The 27,302-nt window shown below is 49.7% G+C and overlaps 1 pseudogene; it reads right to left on the bottom strand.

Annotated features, from left to right (window-relative positions):
- Positions 1–2,313: 2,313 nt before the first annotated feature.
- The window catches only part of LOC136115802 (dynein axonemal heavy chain 9-like), a 210,151-nt pseudogene continuing 185,162 nt past the window's right edge, over positions 2,314–27,302 (bottom strand).

Here is a 27,302-nt window from a genome sequence, read left to right as displayed (position 1 = left end):
GGACAATGGGGGGTCCTGGAATGTCACAATGGGCCCTAGGGACAAAGGTTGGTCCCCAGGTTGTCACAATGGGTCCTGGGGACAACTGGGGGTCCCCAGGATGTCACAATGGGCCCTGGGGACAAGGGGGATACCCACGGTGTCAAAATGGGCCCTGGGGACAAAGGGAGGTCCCCAGGATGTCACAATGGGCCCTGGGGATGACGGGGGGTCCTGGGACGTCACAATGGGCCCTGGGGACAATGGGGCGTCCTGATATGTTACAATGAGCCCTGGGCACAACTGGGGGGTCCTTAGATGGGGGGTCCTTATGTGGGGGGTGATGGTTAAAGTGTAAGTATGGAGAAGCTTGGCAGATTGATTATATTACACTTCCACAAACACGTCAAGGTAAGCGTTATGTACTTACAATGGTGGAAGCAACCACCGGATGGTTGGAAACATCTGCCGTACCTCATGCTACAGCCCGAAATACCATCTTGGGCCTTGAGAAGCAAGTCCTTTGGTGGCACGGTACACCAGAAAGAATTGAATCAGACAATGGTACTCATTTCAAAAACAGTATTATAGACAATTGGGCCAAAGAACATGGTATTGAGTGGGTGTATCATATTCCATATCATGCACCAGCCTCTGGGAAAATTGAAAGGTGCAATGGTTTGTTAAAAACTACACTAAAGGCACTGGGTGGTGGAGCCTTTAAAAACTGGGATTCACATTTAGCAAAAGCCACTTGGTTGGTCAACACCAGGGGATCAACCAATCGAGCCGGGCCTGCCCAATCAGAAATTCTATGGACTGTGGAAGGAGATAAAGTCCCTGTAGTACACATGGAAAATATCATAGGAAAGGCAGTCTGGGTTCCTCCTGCCTCAGGCACAGGCAAACCTATTCGTGGGATTGTTTTTGCCCAGGGACCTGGCAGCACCTGGTGGGTGATGCTGAAGGATGGAGAAGTTCGGTGTGCACCTCAAGGGGATTTGATTTTAGGTGAAAATGTGCAATGCTGAACTGTACGATGTGAATTGCCGCACTAACAATGTTTAATAAGTGTCTTTCAGATCAAGACAATGGTGATGAAACCAGCGCTGGCTTCTTCGAGTGGCGCCCGACACCTTCTTGGAAGTTGGTGTCCTTAACCCACCAACAGGGGTCATGAGATGCACTTGGACCATTTTCCCTGCCCTGGGAGACTGTGGTGACAAAATGAACTTAATGAACTTTTCAAAGGATGGTCCACTGATTAATTACTCCTGTGTATATATGTACATATGTATATATATATAGTAGTAGTGATTAATTAGATTGTATTGATAGATTGTATTGATAAGGTTTAAGTATTCAGTGAATGTCATATGATAAGGGGTGGAATGTCCTGGTTTTGTTAAAAACAAGTTTCTCTTTTAGCAAATTTTTGCCTGTCAGCCAAAGCCTTCATGTCAGCTGCATTTTCCTGGAGAACCCGACACATGTTTTGGTTAAACCCAGCAAGGGAATGCAAACTTATTGATAAGCACGGATGGACATCTCGCGAGAGGGGCAACGAGAAACTGGTGATCGAGAGACTGACCAACGGTGAATAACATTCCATTCACGTGAATACTTCATATAAAAGTGGGAGATCACGAGGATCTCGTCCCTTTTGTCTCTTTTCCCTTTTTTTTTTTTCCTCATGGCCGACATCAGGAGAGGACCTTGCTGGTCGTCCCTGCGAACGGAGGCCAGTGAGAGACTGAATCCAGCTCCGGTTGGCTGCAGAGTCTGATCCAGGACTTTGGGTGCTGGCTCTGCAGTTGCTCAGACTTACAAGATGGGTTTTGTATATTTGTATCATTTTCTCTGTTCTCATCAGTAGCATCAGTAAAACATCTTGAACTTTTCCAACTCTCTCCCCTCTGTGCTTCTTCCCCTCCCGATCGCCTGTGCTGAGTGGGAAGGGGGGAGAGGGAGGGGCAAAAGGGGGAAGTGGGGGGGAGAGGAAGTTGACAACACATCTGCCAGGGTTTGATTGTCACCCCGCAATCCTAACCCTCGACACTCTGTCTACAACTACCTAATAGGGAGTTATAGAGAAGACTGAGCCAATTTTTTTTGGAGGTGTATAGCAAAAGGACAAGAGGTAACAAACTGCAGGAAGGGAAATTCCAACTGAAATAAAAATATATCAGCTTCACCGTGGAGTGGGTTTAGTGGTGTGACAAGGGTCGGAGAGGTTATGGGAACTCCAGTCATGGAAACATTCAAAACTTGGCTGATCAGCCTGACCTGACTTTGAAGCCAGCACTGCACAAGAAGGGTTTGGACAAGAGAGTGTGAGCTAAATTATGAGTTTATGAAGATTGAATGAAAGTAACACATGGAAATGCATTCCCGGAGTCCAGAGCTTCTTTCACACTCAATTTCAGGAAGAAAATTGTGTTCCCGTAGGGACAAACAGGATATCAGGAGATCTCAAAAACTCAAGAATATTTAATGTGAAGGAATAATCAAGAATGAATGCAAAAGGTAAGGAAGGATTTCAAGAAAAATTGGACCACTATTTAAATAAACATTATGAAGCCCAGGAGCCAGACTCCCCCACTCCTGAAGCCACGTGATAAACAAAACAACACCTGAGCTCAGTCGCTGCTCCTGCCCCAGCATCCAGACCTGGCAGGACATTTCCTAATATCCCACAACCTGAGCACCTTTCAAGCAGGTTACAGTTAAAATTAAAGCTTCCCATGGAAATGCTGCTTTTCTCTCTCTGCCTTTCAAAGCACAGATTAACTAGAAGTCAGGAGTTAACACGACCCACATCTAACATCAAAAGCTGCTGATGTTTAGCTGAGCATAAGTGACAGGTCTGATTCTTTCTTGGCACAAAAGAGTTATTAACTTTTTCAAGGCCCTGTTTTTGCATTTCCCACTACGTCATTACTTCAGTTCTTGTGTGATGGACCAGACCACAAGGCACCAAACTTTCAGTACGTACTTAGGAGAACAGGTGTTAAGAAGGACAGCAACAAGTTACAAACCGGGGTTCTACAAGAGTTTATGGTGTTCCAAACCTCTCGATTCGGCTGCTGAGAACCTTCTCAAATTTTACTAATCAGCCTTAAACTCTGAAAGGCTCTTTGAGCAGTAATATCTCCTGCTTCAAAGTATGAGATTTCAGGGGAAAAAAAAGTCTCTCCGTTGTTGGAAGAAAATATTTCTAAATCTGAACAACTTCCCCTTGGTACAGAACTGGCTCTGGTGGAAGTTCAGTTTTAGCAATTAAGTCAAAGCTGGGTTTGATTCAATTATCACCTTTTTAAATGCCACCCTTCATGCACATACTGAGCATCTGACCATCAAGAAGCTAAGAGGACATGCCAGTACAGGCCAACAAGCTAAGCTGGATCTAACTTCAGGGCCAGTAACCCACTGACTATCCACCACCTGCTTCAGTACAATAAAATAATTTGCCTGTGTGGTGGAACAGTGCCATTAATCCCCACATTTACACGTGTGGAACTGAGGCTCCCAAAGATGAGCGCAGCTCCATCGCACTCACCATCAGTCATTTAAGTGCTGAAGTCGGAAGCCCAAAGCTCCCTTCAGCTGGTCCCTTCTACAGCCAGAGGGCGTTTCAACCCACCCCAAACCTGCACATCCATCTGGAACTACTCATCCCTCCCCGCTGACCACAAGAGGCTGGAAAGTAACTAAGCTTCTCAAAGCCATGGGCAATGGTTCTGGAATCCATCCAAAACTAACAAGGAATTAAGGAATGGCCTAAGGTCACCCACTTTACTCAGGGCACACATGTGCTGTGTCATTTTTAGGTAGGAGACTGCATTCTGCCCACCAGAGCTAGAGGAACACAGCTCCGCAGCCTCTTGTAGCATCGGGACAAGCTTCAAGTCCCACAGGACAGCAACTGCACTTACTTGGAAGATATTGGAGAAGTCTCTCAAGTTGAAAATGTAGTGGAACTTGATGGCTGTTGGAAGGAATGTAGCGGCTACTTTCTGGTGCAGTCCCAGGGCAAGGGCAATCAGCTGCTGAGCTGATTTTTGCACAGCCCCCGAGAAATTTCCACTTGTCAGGTGCTGCGTTAAAATGGTGCTATAGATCCTGGACAAGGCATCCTGCCCAGGGATGGACAGCGCGAAGACACAGAAGTGACGCTGAGGGAGAGAAAGGAAGGCATGGAAAGGTCAGAGAGGTAGAAAAACACCTTTCAAGCAAAATGCCCTTGGGGATTTGCTGTGATAATCTCATCTAGGCTCCCTTTCCCATGAAATGCTGGACCAGATGATCTTTTGAGGTCCCTTCCAACCTGGGTTGTTCTATGATTCTCTGATTTGCAGTCCACCTGAACAAGGTTATTTCCCTCTCCCAGTTTGCCAGCAGAGCTCAGGTGGGAAGTGACATCACTCTGCTCACTAAACCAGGGATTTTCAACTGCATCTCACCAATGCTACACTGGAAGTGCAGTCCATTGAAGAGCCAAAGGGCTCTGAAGGTCCCACCGACCTCTGACAAAGCCCAGTCACTGTCTCTATTAAGAGCAGCCCCTGGAAGGTGCCATCTCCCAGAGGACCTCTTTACTAATTTGGAACTTGCAAAGTTGCCCATGGGACACTTCATTTTAACTCCACACCTTGCTGAAGAGGAGCCAGGGTCCAAGCTGACTCTGGTCATTAGGTTTCTCCATGATGAAATGAATTTTGCTCACTGCTACCCAGTCCCTCCATCGGTTGGCAGCTCCCAAAAATCAAAGTCTAATGTTTAAGATCTCTTCCCAAATCTTCTGTTATCAGCAGCGCTTGAACTGCTTTTTGTTTGGCTTGGGCTTTTTTTGTTCGGTTAGGTTTTTGGGGGGATTTGGTTGGTTGGTTGGTTTTGGTGTTCTTTGTTTTGTTGGTTTTGTTTGGTTGCTTGGTTTGGGGTTTGTTGGGGTTTTTGTTGTTGTTGTGTTTTGGTGTGGCTTGGGTTTTTTTTTAGTTTTGTCTGTTTTCTTCGTTTGGGTTTCTCCCCCACACCTCTTTTTACTGACAGCTGCAGCAGACAATTCTGGAAAGCAGGCGGCGTTAATGCACCATGCTTCAGAGCTAAATACGAGCTAAATGAAGGCAAAATCTGCCTGTATGGACCAGAAGGTTGTCCTGAAAGTAGGTGTTAAGCTGGCTGGCAACTTTTGACTTCCTCCTCTGACGGAGCTGCAGAATGCGAGGAAAAACAAACAAGGGAATAAGGGACCCAGTTCGGTGCTTCACTATTAGGAATCACAGTCACTCGACAGATTCGTGCCATTTGTACTGATAAAACAACAGCAGGATCTGCCAGTGGTTGTCCTCTAACCTCACGTTTAAATGATCCACCCCAAAATAAACCCAGCGATGCACCTGCCGTTGTGCAGGGCTTTACCTGCAGCCGAGGGTTGATGGTGAAGCTCCCCGCCGTCGGGTTCATGCACGACACATACTGCACGTTCGTGATCTCCTTCAGCGACAGCTTGGTCCGGTCGTACCTTCGGGCAAAACACAAGCAGCAGCACAGTGACCACGGCCACTGCCTCTCTCAGTACGTGTCCCTGGGCTGCCAGAGGCCGCTTGTCTTCAGGGGGTCAAATTCTGCGTCTTGCCAAGATGAGGCCCAGGCCCAGGTTGCCGGCCTATCTGTACACGGCCTGGCACACGCGAGTCCTGCTCCTGGTGGAAATCCTTCAGCTTCAACAACCTGTAGCTAATATTTCTATCAGTAATAAGCACTGAGCAAAGCCCCTGGGCCATACTCTTCACTTGCATGGAAATGGCAGAAAACAGCAGGAGTGTCTCTGGTTTGATCCCAACCCGGGACAGGGTGTGAGAGACTACAAGGGTGACTCTCAAACACTGTGGCAAACCCAGCCCTGCAACACCCAGTCATGGGAGACGGGCCATCGTGAGCAGGTGAATGGTGATTTACATGTCAAGGCCGAGGTGACAGCCACAGACAAAGGCTGGGTGACACAGGCAGTGCTGTGTTGAAGGACACGCAGCCTGTGCGCTGACAGGCCCGACACGGTGTCAAGGCCCAGGCTGAGAGACCCTCCGGGCCTCCCCCATCTTCCACAATCACCCCCAGTGACGCCTGCACAAAAGCCCAGGTGATCCCGAGGGCTATAAACCCTATAAAACCTGTGCCAGCACGGGCAGGGTGCCACCCTGGGGACCCTTCCACCCACCGGGCTGACCACGGGAACCGAACCACACACCACAGGGTGCTGAACCCTGACTACAGACCCAAGCATTCCTGCATAGGAACTGGACCTGAGACTACAAACCCCTCAAACACACCACGGAGCCCTAAGGGTGGTGAGACCTTTCCTTTCCCTTTCCTTTTCCTTCCCTTCCCATTTCCTTCCCCCTTCCTTTCCCCTTCTTTTCTTCCTCTCTCTTTCCTTCCTATATTCCTATTTCTTTGCCTTCCTTTTTGTGAGTAATACAGTAACATAAGGTTTAGAGCCCCACTTGTGCCACAAAACTCTTTCATGTGAATCTTTTCGCTGCTAAACTGTTTATCGATTGAGCTTAAGTAACATAAATCCTTCTGGCACTGAGTCATTTGCCAATTGGACCAAGCTACAAAAAATAAAGGTCTTTTGTTTGTGGACCTTCAGGATTGTATGTACTTTTTTCCAACCCAGGGGACTGACAAATCTCAGTCACACTTCCCCCAACCATAGCGCCAGGTGGGACATGACAAGGGTCAGCAGGCTGCTGCTGCCGGGGGAGGACAGGGAGTCCTGGGCTCCCTGGTTTAAGAAGGACAAGGAATTACTGGAGAGAGTCCAGCGGTGGCTACAAAGATGCTAAGGGATCTGGAGCACCTTTCTTGTGACAAGAAACTGAGAGAGCTGGGGCTGTTGAGCTGGAGAAGAGAAGCTGAGAGGGATCTGATCAATGGGATCAATATCTCAGGGTGGCTGTCAGAGGATGGACCAGACTCTGTTCAGTGGTGCCCAACGCCAGGGTGAGGGGCAACGGGCACAGACCGAAACACAGGAGGCTCCATCTGAACATGAGCAGAAACTTGTTTGCTGGGAGGTGCCAGAGCCTGGCCCAGGCTGCCCAGAGCGGGTGTGGAGGAATTGAAAACCATTCCAGTGGTTAAAATTCAGACAGTCAAGAAAACACACCTTCAATGAAAATAAAGAAATAATGGGAAGGGTTATTAGAATGGAGTCGTGAGACAGGTAAACTGAGCCTTGGCAGCTAGGAAGTGTCAGGTAGTCTGTAAACCCTGCCGTACCCAACCAACGGGGAACTGGGGAGGGAATTTGCAGTTGGGATTAGGGGTGGATATAAGCAGTGGCTTTTTGCCCTGTTTTGTGTGCCTACCTTTAGGTGGAACACCCGACCTTGCAAAACCGTTAATAAAATATGCTTTGCTGAGAGATCCTACCTGAGCCTATTATATTGGTGAGATGATAACTTCCTGCATGCAATACAGTGCCCAGTGGGCACTGCTGAGCACATGGGCAGAAGGCCTCGATGTGTCTGGGAGGGGACCCATGGCATGCTGCATCCGCCCGCACCTCGCTGCATCCCCTGTACGTTGCTGCATCCGCCCGCACCTCGCTGCATCCCCTGTACGTTGCTGCATCCGCCCGCACCTCGCTGCATCCCCTGTACGTTGCTGCATCCCCCCGCACCTCGCTGCATCCCCTGTACGTTGCTGCATCCGCCCGCACCTCGCTGCATCCCCTGTACGTTGCTGCATCCGCCCGCACCTCGCTGCATCCCCTGTACGTTGCTGCATCCGCCCGCACCTCGCTGCATCCCCTGTACGTTGCTGCATCCGCCCGCACCTCGCTGCATCCCCTGTACGTTGCTGCATCCCCCCGCACCTCGCTGCATCCCCTGTACGTTGCTGCATCCCCCCGCACCTCGCTGCATCCCCTGTACGTTGCTGCATCCGCCCGCACCTCGCTGCATCCCCTGTACGTTGCTGCATCCCCCCGCACCTCGCTGCATCCCCTGTACGTTGCTGCATCCGCCCGCACCTCGCTGCATCCCCTGTACGTTGCTGCATCCCCCCGCACCTCGCTGCATCCCCTGTACGTTGCTGCATCCCCCCGCACCTCGCTGCATCCCCTGTACGTTGCTGCATCCCCCCGCACCTCGCTGCATCCCCTGTACGTTGCTGCATCCCCCCGCACCTCGCTGCATCCCCTGTACGTTGCTGCATCCCACCGCACCTCGCTGCATCCCCTGTACGTTGCTGCATCCCCCCGCACCTCGCTGCATCCCCTGTACGTTGCTGCATCCGCCCGCACCTCGCTGCATCCCCTGTACGTTGCTGCATCCCCCTGCACCTCGCTGCATCCCCTGTACGTTGCTGCATCTGCCCGCACCTCGCTGCATCCCCTGTACGTTGCTGCATCCCACCGCACCTCGCTGCATCCCCTGTACGTTGCTGCATCCGCCCGCACCTCGCTGCATCCCCTGTACGTTGCTGCATCCCCTGTACGTTGCTGCATCCGCCCGCACCTCGCTGCATCCCCTGTACGTTGCTGCATCCCCCCGCACCTCGCTGCATCCCCTGTACGTTGCTGCATCCCCCCGCACCTCGCTGCATCCCCTGTACGTTGCTGCATCCCCCCGCACCTCGCTGCATCCCCTGTACGTTGCTGCATCCGCCCGCACCTCGCTGCATCCCCTGTACGTTGCTGCATCCCCCCGCACCTCGCTGCATCCCCTGTACGTTGCTGCATCCGCCCGCACCTCGCTGCATCCCCTGTACGTTGCTGCATCCGCCCGCACCTCGCTGCATCCCCTGTACGTTGCTGCATCCCACCGCACCTCGCTGCATCCCCTGTACGTTGCTGCATCCGCCCGCACCTCGCTGCATCCCCTGTACGTTGCTGCATCCCACCGCACCTCGCTGCATCCCCTGTACGTTGCTGCATCCCCCCGCACCTCGCTGCATCCCCTGTACGTTGCTGCATCCCCCCGCACCTCGCTGCATCCCCTGTAAGTTGCTGCATCCGCCCGCACCTCGCTGCATCCCCTGTACGTTGCTGCATCCCCCCGCACCTCGCTGCATCCCCTGTACGTTGCTGCATCCCCCCGCACCTCGCTGCATCCCCTGTACGTTGCTGCATCCCCCCGCACCTCGCTGCATCCCCTGTACGTTGCTGCATCCCCCCGCACCTCGCTGCATCCCCTGTACGTTGCTGCATCCCACCGCACCTCGCTGCATCCCCTGTACGTTGCTGCATCCCACCGCACCTCGCTGCATCCCCCTATGCCTCACTCCATCCCCCACACCTCGTTGCATCCCTCTGCGCCTCACTGCATCCCCCTACTCCTCGCTGCAGCCCCTTGTGCCTCCAACGCTCCCTCGCAGCTCCCTCACCCTCTATCTGCCTGACTTCCCTGACACCCACAGCCCAAGATTTCTGCCTCCGCTCCACTGTCTCTGTTCCTCGGAAGCTTTTGGCAGAGCTCAGGCATGCACACAGCTGAGGAGAGTGGAAATTGCAATGCGTCCCTGCCCTGTATTCCCTGTGGAGAGAGATGCAAATATTCATGTCCCACACAGAGCTGCTGGCTAAAGTGTAAAACACACCAATCTCCTTCCAAAACAGTCACTGCTTTTCCTTCAAATCACCTCTGCCTAGATAATGGTTGTTTGCTGCTGCCTGACAGAAGACAATGTTAGGTGCTCACAGCAGGGGGGTTCACCCCAGCTGAGGCCAAATCCACAGCCGCCTCTGCTCTCAGCGTCGCGGGGCAGCAAGGCCGAGCATCGCGCTCCCCTCGCAGGCTTTGCACTGGGACCACAGTCACAAGCCACAGCAAGAGCAGAGCAAAGCTCCTCTCAACCCAGCTATGAGTAAGCAATCAAGCGGTATTAAAGAAGCGATGGACAACGTCCTCGGACACACGGTGTGAACTGTGGGGTTGTCCTGTGCAGGGACAGGAGCTGGACTCGATGATCCTTGCGGGTCCCTTCCAGCTCAGGACGTTTTGTGATTCTAAGTGAATTTGTTTGCTGGGGACAGGGGAAGCCCTGAGGGTGCTCAACTCTCAGTTCACCCAGAGCCTCCCAACCAGCTCTAGCCCAGCAGTATGCAATGGGAAGAGGGACCCACGCTTTGAGATTCTCTCAAACCCACTCCCCAGCACTGGAGCTGAACAAAAAGGTCTCCGACAACCAAGCCCAAGCAGGCTCCTACCAGTGGCCGTAGTCCAGGTGCTGCCGGATCAGCGTATGGGGCTGCACTGTCCCGTAAGCGTCCACCTCGGGCATGTTGAGATCATCAATGAAGTACACGAGCTTCTTGGTACCTGGAGGGCCATAATTCCTACCAGCCTTTTTCTCCAGAGGTTTCTCAAGCATACCTGTAGGGAGGCAGAGGTGCAAAGCTCATCTACTGGGAGAGCAACTGCTGCAAAATAAAAATGATTTCTCAGCCCAGCTCAATGCTGTGCTGTGTGTAGCTACAGCGGCCCCTCAAGGAGCTGAGATGTCCCCCAGCTGCAGCTGTATGAGGAGCAGCTGAGGGGCCTGGGGGTTCAGCTGGAGAACAGGAGCTGAGGGGAGACCTTCTGATCTCTGAACTGCCTGAAAGGAGCTTGGAGCCAGGGGGGGTCGGGCTCTGCCCCCCAGGAACAAGCGCCAGGAGCAGAGGAAATGGTCTCAAGTTGCACCAGGGGAGGCTGAGGCTGGATCTGGGGAACAATTTCTTCCCCAAAGGGCTGTGGGGCATTGGAACAGGCTGCCCAGGGCAGTGCTGGAGTCACCAGCCCTGGAGGGTTGGACAGATGTGGAGATGAGGTTCTCAGGGACTAGAGTGCTAGAGCTGGGTTACGGTTGGACTCGATGATCCTGAAGGTCTCTTCCAACCAAACTGATTCTATGATTCTACAGTGCAGCTGGGAGCCCTGCAGGGACCCTTGGTCAGCACTTTGGTTTGACTTAAATCAGAAAGCTCTCAACTCTTCCTTCCAAACAAAAATACAACAAACTTCGTCTGCTACAAAACATGTCTACCTCAGAGCAAACAAGAGCTTTTCATGCAAGATAAAGCCTTTTGAATCTCTTCTGCATAATTTTTTAAACGAAATCTTGCTTGCAGAGGTGGCTGTGCCAGAGCAGTGAGCATCCCCTGCTGCCTGCCCCGGCGATGCGGCAACTGCAGCGTGGCCAGGGCAGCAGGCACTGGGCGCTGCGATGGAGAAAGGGAGATGGATGCTGTGGGCACAGAAGCCCACGAGCAAAGCTGCTGGTTTTGTGAATATATGCATCTTTTACCCTGTTAGACAAAAATAGGCGATCTCAGGGCCAAATTCCTGGACATCTTCAGAACAACCAACATGACACTTTTATTTAAATGCATCAAATAATCATAAGTTCCCTGATCTTCTCACCAGCGTTACCCAACCCTCCAGATAATGTGACAAGACTTAATTCCAACACGAGCTGTCAAATTACCACCTAGTTTCAAGTAGGGTCACGCACACGCAAAGGAAAGCACGGAGAGAACAGTTTCGCATTTCAAAGCCTTGGAAGACTTTAATTTGTTTTAGCAGAAGGCTGGGGTCATATGTTGCTCTAGCTCATAAAACGTGGGGAATATTTATAATCCTGGGCTGATATTTAATAAAAATCACCCCACGTCGCTGCACATCATGTTCTATAGGTTATTGATTCCTCTGATTGCAGCCCAGGCAACCTTTACTGTCTCAGTAAGTGGAAAAGCAAACGGAAGCAACGCTCCTCTGCCCAGACCCCGGGTGGGTTTTCTGCCCTGTGCTTACTCGAAGAATTTGTTTCATTAGCAGTTTTGGGTTGGCAACAGACCTATAAGGTGCTATAAAGCAGCACACGGTAAGTAGCAATTCTTTGTAATTAGGGAAGACTGGCAAATGTAAACGGGACTGGGAGTTTTTTTAAGCCATTTATTATCACGTGCAAAAGTTGTTAAGGAAGATTTATATTCCGTTGGTTTGTTTCAGATCACAGACCTTTCAAAACGCTGGGTTTTTCCTGCTTGGGTGCACTGCAGACAGCTCGCCTTGCTCACCACTCAAAACGCAGCTGATTTCTTGTCACAGACAGCTGCTGCACAAAGGAATGGATTGTGCTACGAAAAATGATGAATCTTTCCTCAGCGGAGCCTCTCTCCCCGTTCAATAAAACCACAATATTTGAAATTTCTGGTAGCAAGTTAAATTAAGTGTTTCAAATAAGCATTTAATTTAAATTTAATTAGTCCCTAATTAACATATAAAATCAGCCCTTTTTGAGGTTAAACAAGTATGCAAGAGATTCATCACACTGAAATGCAATTACTGGGGATCAAGTGACATGTTCGTGGAAGTGGTATTTTAATTCAAAGCCGTATCTCACAATAATAATAAGGGGCGGTGTGTCTGTGTGAGATCCTGACACATACTCAAACCAGCACCTCAAAGAAACAGTCTGGACACCTCGTACCTTCTGGTTGGTGAGCAAGGGAGAGGGAAAAAAAGAACCCAAACAAAAAAACCACAAGATTTATTGCAATTTCTCTGAATGACAGAAGTCAGGGCTACATCTGATGGAGGGGCAGAGGCCCAAGAGGGCACGAAGCAGAGCGAGGCCCAGGGCAAATGCCACAGAATGTGGTATTTAGTCACAATAAACTACAGAAAATCCCCAAACTGGCCCCAGGTTCAGGCAGAGAGAGTGTTGGGCTCCTTTTAACCCCTGTGCACACGGCGCTTCTGGAAGCCACAGGATGCAGGGATGGGTTGAACAACAACTCTGCTTCCCCTAAGGGCTGCATCTTATACATCTCTGCAGCAACAGGCACCTTGTCTAAGGAACTACTGGAACTCAGGTTAGGATCTTTTTTAAGTAAGAAAAAATCCAAAATTACTTTGTGCCCATGTTTTACAAATTTAAAGATGTGCCTGCTGGGGAAAAGAATAAAGCAGCCAAGTGACAAACTACACAAAAAGGGACAAATTAACTCTAAAAAATGAGCAGCAGGGATCCAGGCCAAGCAGTATAAATCATGCTTCTCAATGCAAATCTCACCACCACATCTTCATCCACACACAAGACAACTTGCTCCTCTGTGCAGGGGAAGAAAATCACTGACTCAGCCCACAGCTCATGACCAGGGACACGGTGCCAGGTCTGCCTGTACAAATAACACCTGCACACACTCGCCCATCCAGCTGGAGACAAACGGCTGCACATTCACAGAATCACAGGATCCCAGGCTGGTGGGGCTGAAGGGCCCTCTGCAGATCCCCCAGTCCAAGCCCTGCTCACGCAGGGTCACAGAGCAGATCACACAGGTGGGTCCAGGCGGGTTTCAATGTCTCAGAGAAGGAGACTCCACACCCGCTCTGGGCAGCCTGGGCCAGGCTCTGGCACCTCCCAGCAAACAAGTTTCTGCTCATGTTCAGATGGAGCCTCCTGTGTTTCAGTCTGTGCCCACTGCCCCTCACCCTGGCGTTGGGCACCACTGAACAGACTCTGGTCCATCCTCTGACAGCCACCCTGAGATATTGATCCATTGATCAGATCCCTCTCAGCTTCTCTTCTCCAGCTCAACAGCCCCAGAGCTCTCAGTCTCTCCCCATAAGAAAGAATCTCTAGGTCCCTCAGCATCTTTGTCCCCCACCCAGGCAGCTGGACAGAGAGACAGAGAGACAGACAGACAGACAGACAGACAGACAGCTCAGCCCATTTAGCAGCTCAAGGGCATTTTGCAGAGACCCCAACACAGGGAAAAAAGCAAAGGGGCACCTGGGAGGGAGGAGGGAGACTGCAGCCATCACACACTAGCGAGACCCAAAACCCTTCAGACCTGCCCCAGAAAGCTGCCGTGACTCCACGACACAGCCCCAGGTGACACAGCGTGGGCTGAGCCTGTGCTGTCACCTCTGCGAGTGGATCAGTCCCACAGGGCAACTTTAAACTCTGACACCTTCCTTAAAACATCTGCAGTGTCGGGAGCCCAGCAGAGCACAGACAGGGGCTGTGATGCTCATGGCCGTGAGCGTGTTCGCCCCAGGGCCACCTGGCCAGGAAAAACCCACATGGTGAAGGTTAAAACCTTGGTCTCACTGGTGCTGGTCCTGTAGAGGGAGTAAAGGGATTTCAGGACACTTGGGTCAGACCAAACTCCATAAAGGAAGTTATTTTGGTTTACAGTGACCCACAGCTGTTGTTCAACTCAAAACAAGCAAGGTTGTTTCATTCCTGATTAATAAATACATGTAGAAAATTATCCTCTCTCTTTAGGTCAACTGAAAGTGAAAATACCATTCCAAAATGAGTCACTTTTCAACAATTCCCTCTTTCTCTTCATCTGTGAAAAGACTACACAGCAGAACTGACCTTATCCTGGTCTCAAACTTCATCTTTCACTGATGTGCCAAAATCCTCATCAAAGATATTCTCATGGGCTTCCCCAGGTCAGAGCCTCCCAGGGTCAGCAGCCGTGTCCCCTGGGGCGGTGGGATGTGGCACCCGCTCCGTGGGAGCACACGGGGCTGCATCAGGATGCGGGGGACAGCCCAGGAACCAGCAGCACCTGCACATCCCCATTAGCACTGTCCTCACTGACAACTGGGATGCAATTCCCATCATTGCACTCTGAGGACAGCTTAGATCCCAGCCAAGCAACCCATTCTATTCAGCACGGGCTTAAATTCAAGCGTATTAAAGACACACCTCAAGTCAAGTACGAGCTGTGTGCTGTAGAGAACAGCAGCAGATTTAAGTGTGTGCTTTGCACAGCCCTGAACCAGAGTCGTGGTGTTCAGAATTCAATCCCTCATGTTGGGAAATGCCATTTTCCATAAAACCAGGAGTCTGCGGACCAGTGAGTTTCACAGTGGGATTTAAGAGTCAGTGGGTGCCAGTGCAGTGCCCACAGTGCACACCCAGCTCCAAACCCCGACGGACACCCCAGGAATTTGGTGACCTGCCAGGCAGAAGTCCCACATCTCAGCCATTGTCTTACCTTGCAGCACGGCAGAGGTGGTGTAGTAGTTAAACGGGACCTTCTTCACCACATAGGCGTCCGTATCCAGTGAGCAGAGCTTGTCCCCCACCAGCACAGACTTCCCCGTGCCGGCGTTGCCCACCAGCATCACGGGGCGCCGGCGCTCCAGGAGCCTGTCCATGAAGTACCGCACACGGACCGTCTCGGTGGTGGGCACCAGGCAAGCCTGAGAGGGGCAAAACGAGCAGGTAAGTGTACCCATCTGTGGCACCACCCCACTGCCATGTTCTGAGGAGACATCAAACTGGGAGAGCCAGGAATGAGTGCGGTGACCTGAGTTTCTAGATGGCGCTAGGAAGGGAACAATACACTGCTACCAACCATTCAAGTCAAACTATCTGTACAGACGAAACAATGACAGCGGGATGCTGAGAGCAACATCTGGATCTCCCCGCAAACACACATTTTGCTAAAATGGTAACAATTTTTACAAGTCATCTGCTCACTGTGGCACCTCTAAAAGGAAAGAAAGGCATAGCTGGCAGACGCAATTCACTACCTGCAGCAACTCTCATTTTTCGTCCAAATCATATAAACAACCCTATTTTCAGCCACGCAGAATGACGAGATGGTGTCTCAGGGACTTTGTCACTACGTTGTCCCACATCCTGCTTCTCTCTGCAGGCCAAACGCACCTCCATCCCGCACCCTGGGCACACCAGCCCTGGCTCATAGGTGTCTCTGAGCCTGCGCCTCATGTACATCACTCAGCTCTGGAAGATGGATGGAGGATGAGTCTTCACAGTCAAAGTACAGTAAAGAAAGATGGGTAATTGAGTTGTACTTCATAAAGAATGTGTCAAGGGTTTTGATTGTGGGGTGACAATACAACCATGGCAGATGTGTTGTTAGCCCCCTCTCCCCCACCTTCAGCCCCTCTCTCTCCCCCATTCCCACTCAGGACAGGTGATTGGGAGGGAAAGAAGGATAGATAGAAGAGAATTGGAAAAATTAAAGATGTTTTACTAATGCTACTAATAAGAATAGAGAAAATAATACAAAATATACAAAACCAATCTTGAAAGCCCCAGCAACTGCAGAGCTGGCACCTGAAGTCCTGGACTGGACTGTGCAGCCAACCGGAGCTGGATTCAGTCTGTCATGAGGCCTCAGTTCGCAGGGACGACCAACAAGGTCCTCTCCTAATCTCGGCCATAAGCAAAATGGACGAGATCCTCGTGATCTCCCACTTTTATATGAAGTATTCACGTGAATGGGATGTTATACTCTGTTTGTCAGTTTCTTGGTCACCTGTTTCTCATTGCCCCTCTCGCGAGATGCGAATCTGTCCTTATCAATAACCTCACATTCCATTGCTATGTTTACCAAAACATGGATCTGGTTCTCCAGGAAAACGCAGCTGATATGAAGGTTTTACCTGACAGGCAAATTCACTAAAAGAGAAACTTGTTTTTAACAAAACCAGGACGGAATGCCATTCTTATTATGAAGTGCTTGACCTCGAATGAGACTTCAATTGAAATGCCTGCATACAGTCACTAAAATGCATGTGCTCTTCCCAGACAAAACACGTGCAAGGTTCACATACCTGTAAGGGCATTTCTGGATCAAATTCAAACTGAGGAATAAGCTTAGACCAAGGTTCAAACTTCTTCGTTTCTGGATCAATGTAGAAGTCAAAGACTGTGCCCTGAGCGGGAAACTTGATAGTCTTGAATTCTGCCACCCACCACTTGCTGAACTCCACTCTGCAGTCCACAAGCTATAAGACAAAAAGTGGAGAAAATACACTAATCTGGATCAATTAATTAGTAATGGAGAATGTTATCTATCCCAGTCCACCAGAGCGGGATTAGTCCTTAAAATATATTCCACAGCATAAAGTTCTTATCATTTTTCCTGCTATTAAGCCTAATTTTTCATTTTCTTCATTTCTGCTCATCAGTCCTATTTATTCATCTAAATAATTCATCCTCTGTGTTGATCACTCTTGGTATGTCTGAGACTAGATAGATGGATCAATTTGAAAAAGAGAAATACGTGCCTATGACTAAACAGACCACTTGATTGATTCTTGGTGCCTACTTCTTCCAACAGACAAGGACACAACATCCGTCTACATCTGTGCTCATGGTCAGTCACAGCATGCATACCAAAGCCTTTCCTCATCAATCACACCACTCTATTCAGAGTGAGTTGTTGTCTTCTGGCTTCTTTTCAAGCCACAACGTTTCAGACAAGCAGGACTGCAGACACCAGCGCACCAAAGCAGCAGCGAGGGTCTGCCCCTTTGACCCCGCCGTGATTCTGCGCTGCCACATTCCCCTCAAAGCACCCGTTTCCTTGCTTTTCCCCATTGTATCTTTCTACACATGGAGATTTTGGAGCATCTGAATTTTTTCAACTGGGGTGACAGTTTTGCTTTAGATGCTGGGTCAGGACTCACAAAATGTGCTTAGTCCCCTCCTCTGCCCTAGGTCTCCTGTACGACATTGGGCCAGCCATTCTGCCCAAACACCTTCCCATGTGGACAATGGGAACTGGAGAGAGGTGGAGGGGAGGAGGAGAGGAAAATTGCTGTGAGAAAGATGTTTGTGAAATACCGGACGCATCATTTAGCCCGTTTTAACAGCACAGTTTGTTCCTGGGGTGTCTGCGGGTCTCTCCTCCCCATAGCCATACAATGTGGGGTCACCAACACATTGTCCATAGGCTGCTCGGCCTCCATAAGGAAACCTGGGTTTGTTGCTGAACTGAACCAAGTGTCCTCCATAAAGCCTCCTGAGCCACAGTCCCTCAAAAGACCAGTGGATTTGAAAAACACATTAACAGTATCCACGATTTTGCAGACTCGTGCTATTCAGAGAGGCAGAATCCCTGTAATTCTCCATTCTCCTGTTGTTATAACTCCTCGGCAGCGGCAGCAGAGTCGCCCGCAGTGGAGCGGGACGTGCGTGGCTGCTAAAAGCTTTCCCACAAGGGTGCCCTTACCCCGCACAGCCAGACCGCCTGCAAGCGCGCTGTGCCGCGCTGCCCGCCCTCCCTGACCCCGCGGTTAAATGGAGCCACTCCAGCCCCAGCTCTATTGCCAGAACGGTGTGGAACTCAAACCACTTCCTTAATAAAAACCCCATATGGATTACCGCTAATTTCAGAGCCAGGAAATGGCAAATCTATCATCTGTTTTTATACAGGGGCCCCGCTACCCACCAACAAGCACCGAGTAGTGGGAAGCCTCCCAGACTGTTTCTCCTGACATTTCGGCCGCGAAAGGTCAGCGCGAAGGGCACCTTCGGTGGAAAGCAATAAACAGATTTTATATTGGATCATTTTTCATCAGGCTCCCCATTGCTCGGACTGCTGTATCCTCGCACTCTCAGCTCTGACATTTACAGAGCATCGCGGGCAGTAACGCACAGCCAGGCTCCCGGCGGAGCCTCCCGGAGGGTCGCTGTGCCTGCAGCTGCTCCTGCAGCCCACCCAGAGCCACTACCGCAGGCAGGAGCCCGGCCTGATGCACCCGAGACTGACTGTGCGGCATGGGGAACACAGCGGCCAGCTGCCACAGCACCGCACACCAGCATACTTGCGCTTGTACTGCTGAAGCAAAGACAAGTAGTGCTTCCCAGGCTTTATTGTGTTTTGTTTTGTTTCTTTAAGTCATCCTAGACTGGCAACACTAAGGCTGAGTATTTCCCAGCTGGCACATGGGAAATGGAGGCTCCACAAGGACCAAGGAAGCTGGTCTCGCACAGGTCATTCAATGGTCACAAGGTGTGATGGCACCAAGTGAGCACCCAGCTGAGCTTGAGCTGTGTTGTTCAGCACTTCCTGAAGCATCTGATCCTTGGCATGGAGCAAATCTGAAGAGACCAGCAGACACTCTAGGTCTGGCGTTAAGGTACATGAAAACACACAGAGAGACCCCTGGGAGCACTTGAGCAGCCATCAAGAACGGCAGTGCCTCCACCCGAGCTGGGGAGGGGTGTCTGGTGTTACATTCGTGGAGAGACCTCCCGCATAGTCCAGACAACACAGAGTTTGACACAAGCCCAGCGGAGATCAGACGTGGATCTCCAAGCCCTTGACAGCAGTGCAGTGTGGGCAGACCCAGACATCAGGACTACACACTTTAGATCTGAGGATAAGGCGTCCTCTGACTAGGGGATGCAACCACCCAAGAGTAGGTGTGCCCCTGTGGCCACGAAAGTCAATGGCACCTGGGGTGCGTTAGGAAAAGTATGACCAGCAGGTCAAGGGAGGTTGTTCCTCCGGCTCTGCTCTGCCCTGGTGACAAAACACCGGCTGGTTTGTGTTATGTAGCACGTCTACCTGTGCAGTCAGAAGGCTGAAAGACTGCTCCACTGATACATCCATCTGATAAATCAGTCTTAATTTGATCACATTATGCACATCCACAGGCTTCTATAAGTTAACCTTATGTTTCTCCCCAGTGAAATGCATCTGCATAAGCAAACATCCCTCCACCTTTACCACTGACCCCTCAGCTGTTCTCCGGTGGTGTTACACCCTGGATAACGAGGCCTTTCGTAAAAGGAATTGTTGTGTTTCTAGTTTATTATCACCTATATGAGAGCCCCAGGAAAACAGCATTACTGGCATAGCACTATGTTTCAGAAAGTATGAAGAAATCAAAACAACACAAAACCACACAAACAAACTGTGTGAAAGATGCTGAAGAGGCATCTTCCGTCTTACCTGATCTCGAAACATTGATCCACCAAAGGCCCAGACGGCAGCAAAGACAAAGTAAAGTTCATAAAGCTCCTTGGCACAGTCAGGAGGTGTGTTCTCCTCTGCCAGGAGACATTCAAGGAGGTAGCACAACATCTGAACCATACTCTGTTCAGGAATGGGAATAATCTTCTTAAATCTAAGGGATGGAAATTAGAAAGCAATACGTCCATCACAACCCAGGAAGACTAGAAATGCTCTTTCAGAATACTGGCATTCTGCTTGTCAGCGGTACGTGTCCTATTCCCAGGTACAATAAAGAGAACACCCATTCTCACACTCAGACCCGCTGGCACCGGCACATATACAAGTAATAACAATAATCAGAAGTTTCAAGCATTTTAAAACTTTGATCTTCTTGAAAGAAGCAGAATGGAAGACTTGCTAAAGGCAATGATTTCCTGCGAGCACGATGAGTTCAAAAGCGGTCAAATAGAGGAGTAATAAAATAAACCCTTTCATCTTGCCATTTTACATTCATTTAAGCTACACTTACAGAATTCCAAACTAATATTGTAGCTGCACTGAAGTCCTCCATAAAGTAATTATAGCTATTTGAAAGGTTGGTTCTACGATTTCTGAATTAAGCAAGCTACCAAAACACTCAGCTCAGGGTTGCCTGCAGCTAATCCCGTGGATTTCACGCTCTGAGACAATGTTCAGCAAACAGAATGGGAAACGTCCGATTGACTTTGCTACCAACAGTCAAAACCAACTTGGTCCCACAGAGAGAAGTTCCCTAGCACAATGTTTAAGTCCTGATTCCAGACCCTTCTGACACATCCCCCTTTTGGCTGACATCTCCCATGCTCACTGATTTTTCTTTTGTTTTTAAAGGAAAGTGCAACTATAGGAAGCAAGTAGAGGATGGGAGATGCTCCCTTAAGTTTTCTGGGACTCTACTTTGGCCAGCCCTCACCACAGTATGAGAAAGAGAATGGTTTCACATGATGATAAGCAAGAACCACATGACTTCCCTGTGGACACTGCTTTAAAGCCAAATCAAGCCAAGAAGCACTAGGACCCTTCCAAATACCCAAGTTCTTAATGAAAAATAACTTGTGGAGTGGGCTCAGGTCTAGCCTGACACATCAGGAGGCTGAAAAGCTTTCTCTTTGGGATCTGCCGGAATTATTTTCCAAGAGATAGAGAGTTGATACAGGAAATACAATAAAAATCAAATCAAAATCAGATGAAAACCAGATCTGACCAACACGATACAGGCAGGAGCGTCACTTTGCCCACCTCGCCCTGCTGGTTCTCTGAGCTTAAGCCAATGATGCTCAGGGCTTCCAGGGGCAAGGAGGATCATGTGCAGCACAACCCAGCGCAGCACAGCTGGGCTGGACAGTGGCAGGTGTCCCCATGCCCTCACCACGGGTGACACAATCACTCATCAGATGGTACCTTGTTCTGAGGGTGTCCAGGCAAATGGGCAGGTACTTATCAAACAAAACGGTCAGGTTGGCTCTTTCGGACTGGATCTCTCGCCTGTCGATCCAGCTGCTCACTGGAGGATTCCAGCCCAGATCCGACGGGTTGATGTACAGGATCCCTTTAGGCCCAGGGTAAGAGAGAACATATAGTAAAGACATAGCAGAAACTGTTCCTTTCTTCCAGCAGAGTTTACCAGGTACTTTCACACAACTAAAACCCTATCAAATATGACGGGACGTCCCATTACCTGCCCCCTTTTCCTGCCCCACTGCAGAGTAGAAACATGAACAGTGAAGAAACTTCACCCTTGAAACCACGGCGCTTTTCATGACCTTGCCCTAAATTCAGAACATTGTCTTGTCTGAGCAGTTTCATTGCTCTGGGCCCCATTTCCCCATGTGTAAAACTAGGGGACACCTCCATTCCCTTCTCCCATACTTCATGCACTTCTTCAGAAGATCAAGAACTCTTTGAGACAGATACTGTCCTTCTCCTCATAAAGTCCATCCAAAGGGCTTTGCACAACAGGAGCACTCAGCAACGCTGAAGCCATGATCACCCACCAACAGTCAGAGTGCTCTGGGTAAATCTCCAGGATGATGACAGCTCCACATGTGCATTTGGGGTCAGGATCCTCAGTTTGTCTGTCAGAAACCTGCCCTGTCCACCCACGGCCGCTGTGATCTCAGGTTGGGTACTTGCAACAGGAGCCAAGTTGGCCAACAGAAGACTGGTTAATGGCACTAGATCCTCCTGGGTTCACGGCAAATCCCAGTGCGGAGCTCAGGCCAGGACTCACCCGCTCGGGACACGGTTGCTGGGGTGGCTGTGCGCAGGTGGCTGATCTCAAACACCAACCGCATCGTTGGGTTCAGAGGGATTCTCTCATTGCTCGCCAGGGTCAGCACCTGCATTGGGCAGACAGACAGACAGACAGAATGACATCTTCCCCAGGAACAGGAATGAAAAGCATTCAGCACTTTGCACTAAAAAGCTTGGTTGCTGCCAGCACAGTTCCTTGAGGGAATGCAGCTGATTTCCAGCAGGTAGTAGAACTGTCTTCCATGACTCAAAGGAACAGCACTCCCTTCGAGCGGCGGAAAAAGGTGTGGAATTATGACCCCACCCTATTTTTGAAGGGCCTGGAGTTACAATCAGGACATCCGTGATTATCCATGAGCCCAGTTCCAGGAAGGGAAATTACAATGAAACCATGATTTGAGCTATTTCCCCTCATGCACCATTTTCTATATGTGATATTGTTTGGTGTATCTGAAGAAACACAACCGCATTATTCTAGGAGGTGTTATTTCAGCATCTGCATTTTTAGGCTGAACCATGCCATGCAGTCAAAGAATATCTCCTTCTTTAACTTATATTCATTACCTTATTATCATCCATCACAGTATTAAGAGACTCAATCCACATTGGATCAATATCTCCATCTAGTACCATCCACTTGGGACCGTCATGCGTGATGTTGGCCAGCTCTCGCATGACTGATGAAAACAGGCCTGGGAGGGTGACAGGAAGATGGTGATGAACACTGAACTTGACACCTGCTCTAACGGTTTTCTCCAGCAACACAGTAAAAATTACTCTAATTAATGCTTTCCTCTCAAACATGCAAAACTCTATGTGCCTATACGTAAATATTACTATATCACAATACGGTTCTAGTTTGCTTTAAAGTGAAAAAAGGGTTATCAGTTATCACTACTGAAAATGATTGCAGACCTACGCACGAGCTTCATTCCCACCGAGAATCATAAGGGATAAGAAAAATGTAGAGTAGCTACTCAAAGGCAAAAGGCGGCATGAGTTATACAATGCAGAGAAAACCACCTGAATATGCCTAGGAAATCCTTATAAATATTTTTTTGTGGCTCAAAGTATATCAGGGCAATCAAGATGCATTAAACGCTGGGTCATGGCTTTAGTGAGACTGAGGGGAGAACAAGCACAGAATGACATTGAACGACAGAACAAAATGTTGGTAAAATCAAGGAGAGAGAGGATACAGAGTCTCAAGGGGAGTAAATAATGAATGTTAAGAAGACCACGAAGGCTGGGAATAGAGCAGCAGCACTGCAGAGCAAATGAAAACTCCACAAAACTATTGCTCTCCTCTACATGTGAAAATACCTCGGGAGATGCTGGTCTTCATGAAAAAACATCGGGCAAACATTAAAAAAAAGCCTCTCTTCCAGTGAATTGTGACAAGAACTCTTTTTTTTTTCTTTTTTTCTCCAGGACAAGCTATTTCTTTGTGATCCAGATCAGGAACAGCTAGTGGCACCATCTGACTGAAGACAAAGCTTGTGCTCAGCAAATGCAGAACGGCTCACCTGGAACAGGTGTGTGATCCCGAGACCGGGTCAGCAAAAATAACGCTTCAGCGCCTCTGCCTCCAGCCAGTTCCTTACGTGTTGGACACACGCCTTGGGAACCACTCCGGCATTATTAGCATCAGAAACAGTTGCTGTCTCAGGGCATCAGGGCTTCCCTCGGATACACCGCGGCAGCGGGGAGAGGAAAGCGCCTCTGTCCTGACCTTGTGCATCCACAGCACACGGCTCTCTTGGGGTTTAAAAGAAGAGTTTTGTTCTGCAAAGAACACTTTTGGGATTCCCATATGGGACCTTTTACCACCTAACATGTAGGACCTTTTCAACTTCTGATAATGTGACAGGATAAAACTGGGGAGCGGAAAAGCAGGGGCTGATCTGTAAGGGAACAGGTCACCTCTTGCTAGGCTGTGGTGAAGATTGCCTTGCTGGTCTTTGACAACATGAAACAACATTTTCAGGAATGGTTACTGCAGAAAATATCTGCCTTGAAAGCTCAGGGAGGAGTGCCACTATTTCATTTAAACCATCGCAGGCCAGAAACCACTGGACAGTCACCTGTAAAATGTCCCTCCTGCTGTTCGGTGTCACCGCTGCCCTCGATCTGCAGCCACTGCTGCAGCCAGTCTGCACAGTTCAGGCTGTACCCTGCACGTCCCTCTGCCACTTTGATTTAGGCTCCCTAATTACAATTAGAAAGAAATTAACCTGGCATTGGAGCAAAGCAGGGGGTCGGGAAGGGTCCATGGCGGGGCCAGGGGAGGTGGGTGGCAGCTCATCTGCTGCTGTGGATGATTCATGGTAATGTCTTCCCTCACCTCCCCCACACCTCCCAAACCCGCCGCACACGTAAATCGAAGCTGCCTTTATGTATCAGTCACAACCCAACATTTCCACTCCAGATTTTCTGTAATCTTCCAGCAAGTTTGAAATGTTCCTCAGGAGTAAGCAGGATCAACAGCTTGGCAAACGCTGGTGTGCTACAGAGATCGGGCAGCCATACTGAGTGGAAAAACTGACGTTAAGGCTGCTGTGCGTGCTATCAGCAATGAAAACCTGGGGATGGGACATTTTTTGGGGTCCCAGCGCACACCACAGTGCAGGAGGGACATCTCTTCCATCACTGGTCCAGCCAACTCCCAAAAACTGCCTGCCCCACTTAGGAACTGGTAAGCGTTGGTATTAATGGGCATTAAAATTATTCTTAGGGCAATAGGATCAAGTAGGCTTATGCTATATTTCCCATGTGAAGATCAAAGAGCTAAAACATCCTGTGTATCCTTTCAACAACAAACTGTCATGTGGCTGTAGGCAGCAGACAAGCACCTGGGCTCTCAGACCTGCACATGAAGAACCAGTCACCCTGCTGCTGCTCGGGAAATTCATTAAAAACACCCGTCTTTATCTACATATTTCAGACATGAAATGACATTTACCGTCTTTCCATTCTCTTGTTGCTGGGTTAATGATGCCAAAGAGCTCATCATTGGTGACTGCCTTGGGGTTGAGGTCTGTCCAGACAGGACGTCGCTTCATTATCTGGTAAGTCCTGTTCAGGGATCTCATCACCTGAGACTTGCCCGTGCCCGCGTTACCCACCACGCAGACAGAGTGCCGGACCGTCAGCAACTCCTCCAGCTGCACCACCTGAGAAAAACACTCCCAAATTTTAGACAAAGATGCCAAACTGAAGTTCAGGTCTATAAAATAGGTCCCACTGGGCCACCTCTTTAGAAAGACGTGACCCTGAGACACAAGCAGATTTGACAATTGAGTTTGGTCCAGCCACTCTAATCACAATGGGTGAAATCCTCAGCCTGCAGATAAACTTTCAGCGCTGTTTATACTTGACAACCACCACCTGATGAGGCCCTGCTCTCCAGGGGCTACACTTTCATGAGCCTACAAAAGTTGGCCCCTTTGGAAGCCCAGAGACTGATCCAGTGCTGACTTCAGGAGCAGGTGCAACTGCCTCAGACCCAGCACAGCTGACTGCCCTCCAGCGAGATCTGCCTGCAAGGACAATGCTGTGCAGAGCTCTCTTTGTAGAAGCAAAGCTGTTTGAGAAAACCCAAACGATTTGATGGCGATGTGGGTGTAGCAGAAGATCTCTTGGTCTTACTTTGAGCACAAAGTTGTCCTCAGCCTGCAGCCGGAGGTCCAGCACAGCCTGCCTCACAAACGACTCAAAATTCAGGTCACGCTTCCGAGGCACATCCAGTGCAGGGAATAGATCCCCAATCAGCCCCATAAACACCGGCACATCATCCGTCACAATCTTGGGGATGTTGAAGTCACGAAGAGAGCGCATCAGAACCTGGTCTTCGGGTCGCTCTGGGTCATCTCGCTTGAGGGAGCCAGCAACAACTAGCACTGACTTAATGGCACGCAAGCCCCAGTCGTAGTGATCCTACACCAGAGGAAGAAAAAAAAAGAGGCATGAGTTTATGCTTAGACAGTACCATGTAGGGTGAAGAACCACCATTCCCAAACTGCCAGACTAGTAAGCAATGAAAATACATCTAAATGTGTTATTTGCATTGTGGCCAGAGACCTTCTCCAGCCTGAGTGACCTGGTTTCCATCTCAGTAGGTGAGATTCCCGTCAGGGACAGTATTAAAGAGTCAAATAATTCAGCTGTTCAGACCATCACATGGGCTCACAGTTGGCAGTAAGACAGCAGCAGGATTTGCACTCCAGAGACCAAAGCAATTTGTTTCACCTAAATCATAAAGCACCTATAGCAAGGCCAGCCAGCCCCCTGCATCTGCAGGAGCCACCAAGGTGAAAGGCTTGTGAGTCCATTATGAGGCCCCAAAGACCCAAGTTTCTCCACCCTGCCCATCACAAGATGACAAGCCTGTTTGGTCTCAGAGGAGGTCCAGGAATAAGGGGTCAGTAAAGACATTGCTGAAAAAGTACCACAAAACGGCATGAGAAGAACTCTCAAGCCAACAAACAACTGTTCCTATTTCTGTCCTGTTAACACCCTCCAGAGCACAGCTCGACAGCTGACTGCTCTGTGTGGGAGGCCATGGCTTCCACCAGGCCCCTCAAGGCACAGCACCAAGTTTCTGCGACAGAGCATATCCCACCCAGCCTCATGCTGGCACCGCCAAGATCAGGTTTGTATCATCAGGAATCCTGATTCAGGTCTCCTCTGGACCCAGCTTCGATCTACACAAATAATGACAAGGAAAAATCTGATTTGCTTTGCACTGACAGTAACTCTAACAAGACCTGGAACCAGCCTAAGGCTGAACTCAGAGAGGGACACCATAAACCCTTTGCAGGCAGGAGAATCAATAGGAAGAGACTGGAAAGCAAAAGGTCACTGAATACTACCCCAAACATGGTGTCATTTAAACTCACTGAAAGGTCTCCCATTAATGCAGCTGGTCAAATGCTTTTGTCCCTGCAGATGCTCCAGTAAAGCAGTCTGAAAATCTTATTGCTCCGATGATCACCAACCCTCTCCTCCCCCAGCAGCCAGTGCAAATGCAGTCATTAAATAAAAGCTGTGAAACGTTAGCCATGGAGCTGAGCAGCACAGTGCCATGTTTCTGCTGATTTTGGAGATTCATCATACCACTCAGCCACAGAATCAGGCTCACCTGCTTGGACAGGAGCTCTTTGCAGAGTTGGTAGAGAGTAATGAACTTCCTGGCTAACACCCGGGCCTCGATGAATCCCTCAGCCACCAACATAATTTCACAGATCAGCTCAAAGTCTGGCACAACCATCGCACACGGCCTAAAATGACAGGTGAGGAG

This window comes from Patagioenas fasciata, chromosome 31 (assembly GCF_037038585.1).
Source record: "Patagioenas fasciata isolate bPatFas1 chromosome 31, bPatFas1.hap1, whole genome shotgun sequence".
Lineage (NCBI taxonomy): Eukaryota > Metazoa > Chordata > Aves > Columbiformes > Columbidae > Patagioenas > Patagioenas fasciata.
This window is presented reverse-complemented; position numbering and strand designations above follow the sequence as displayed.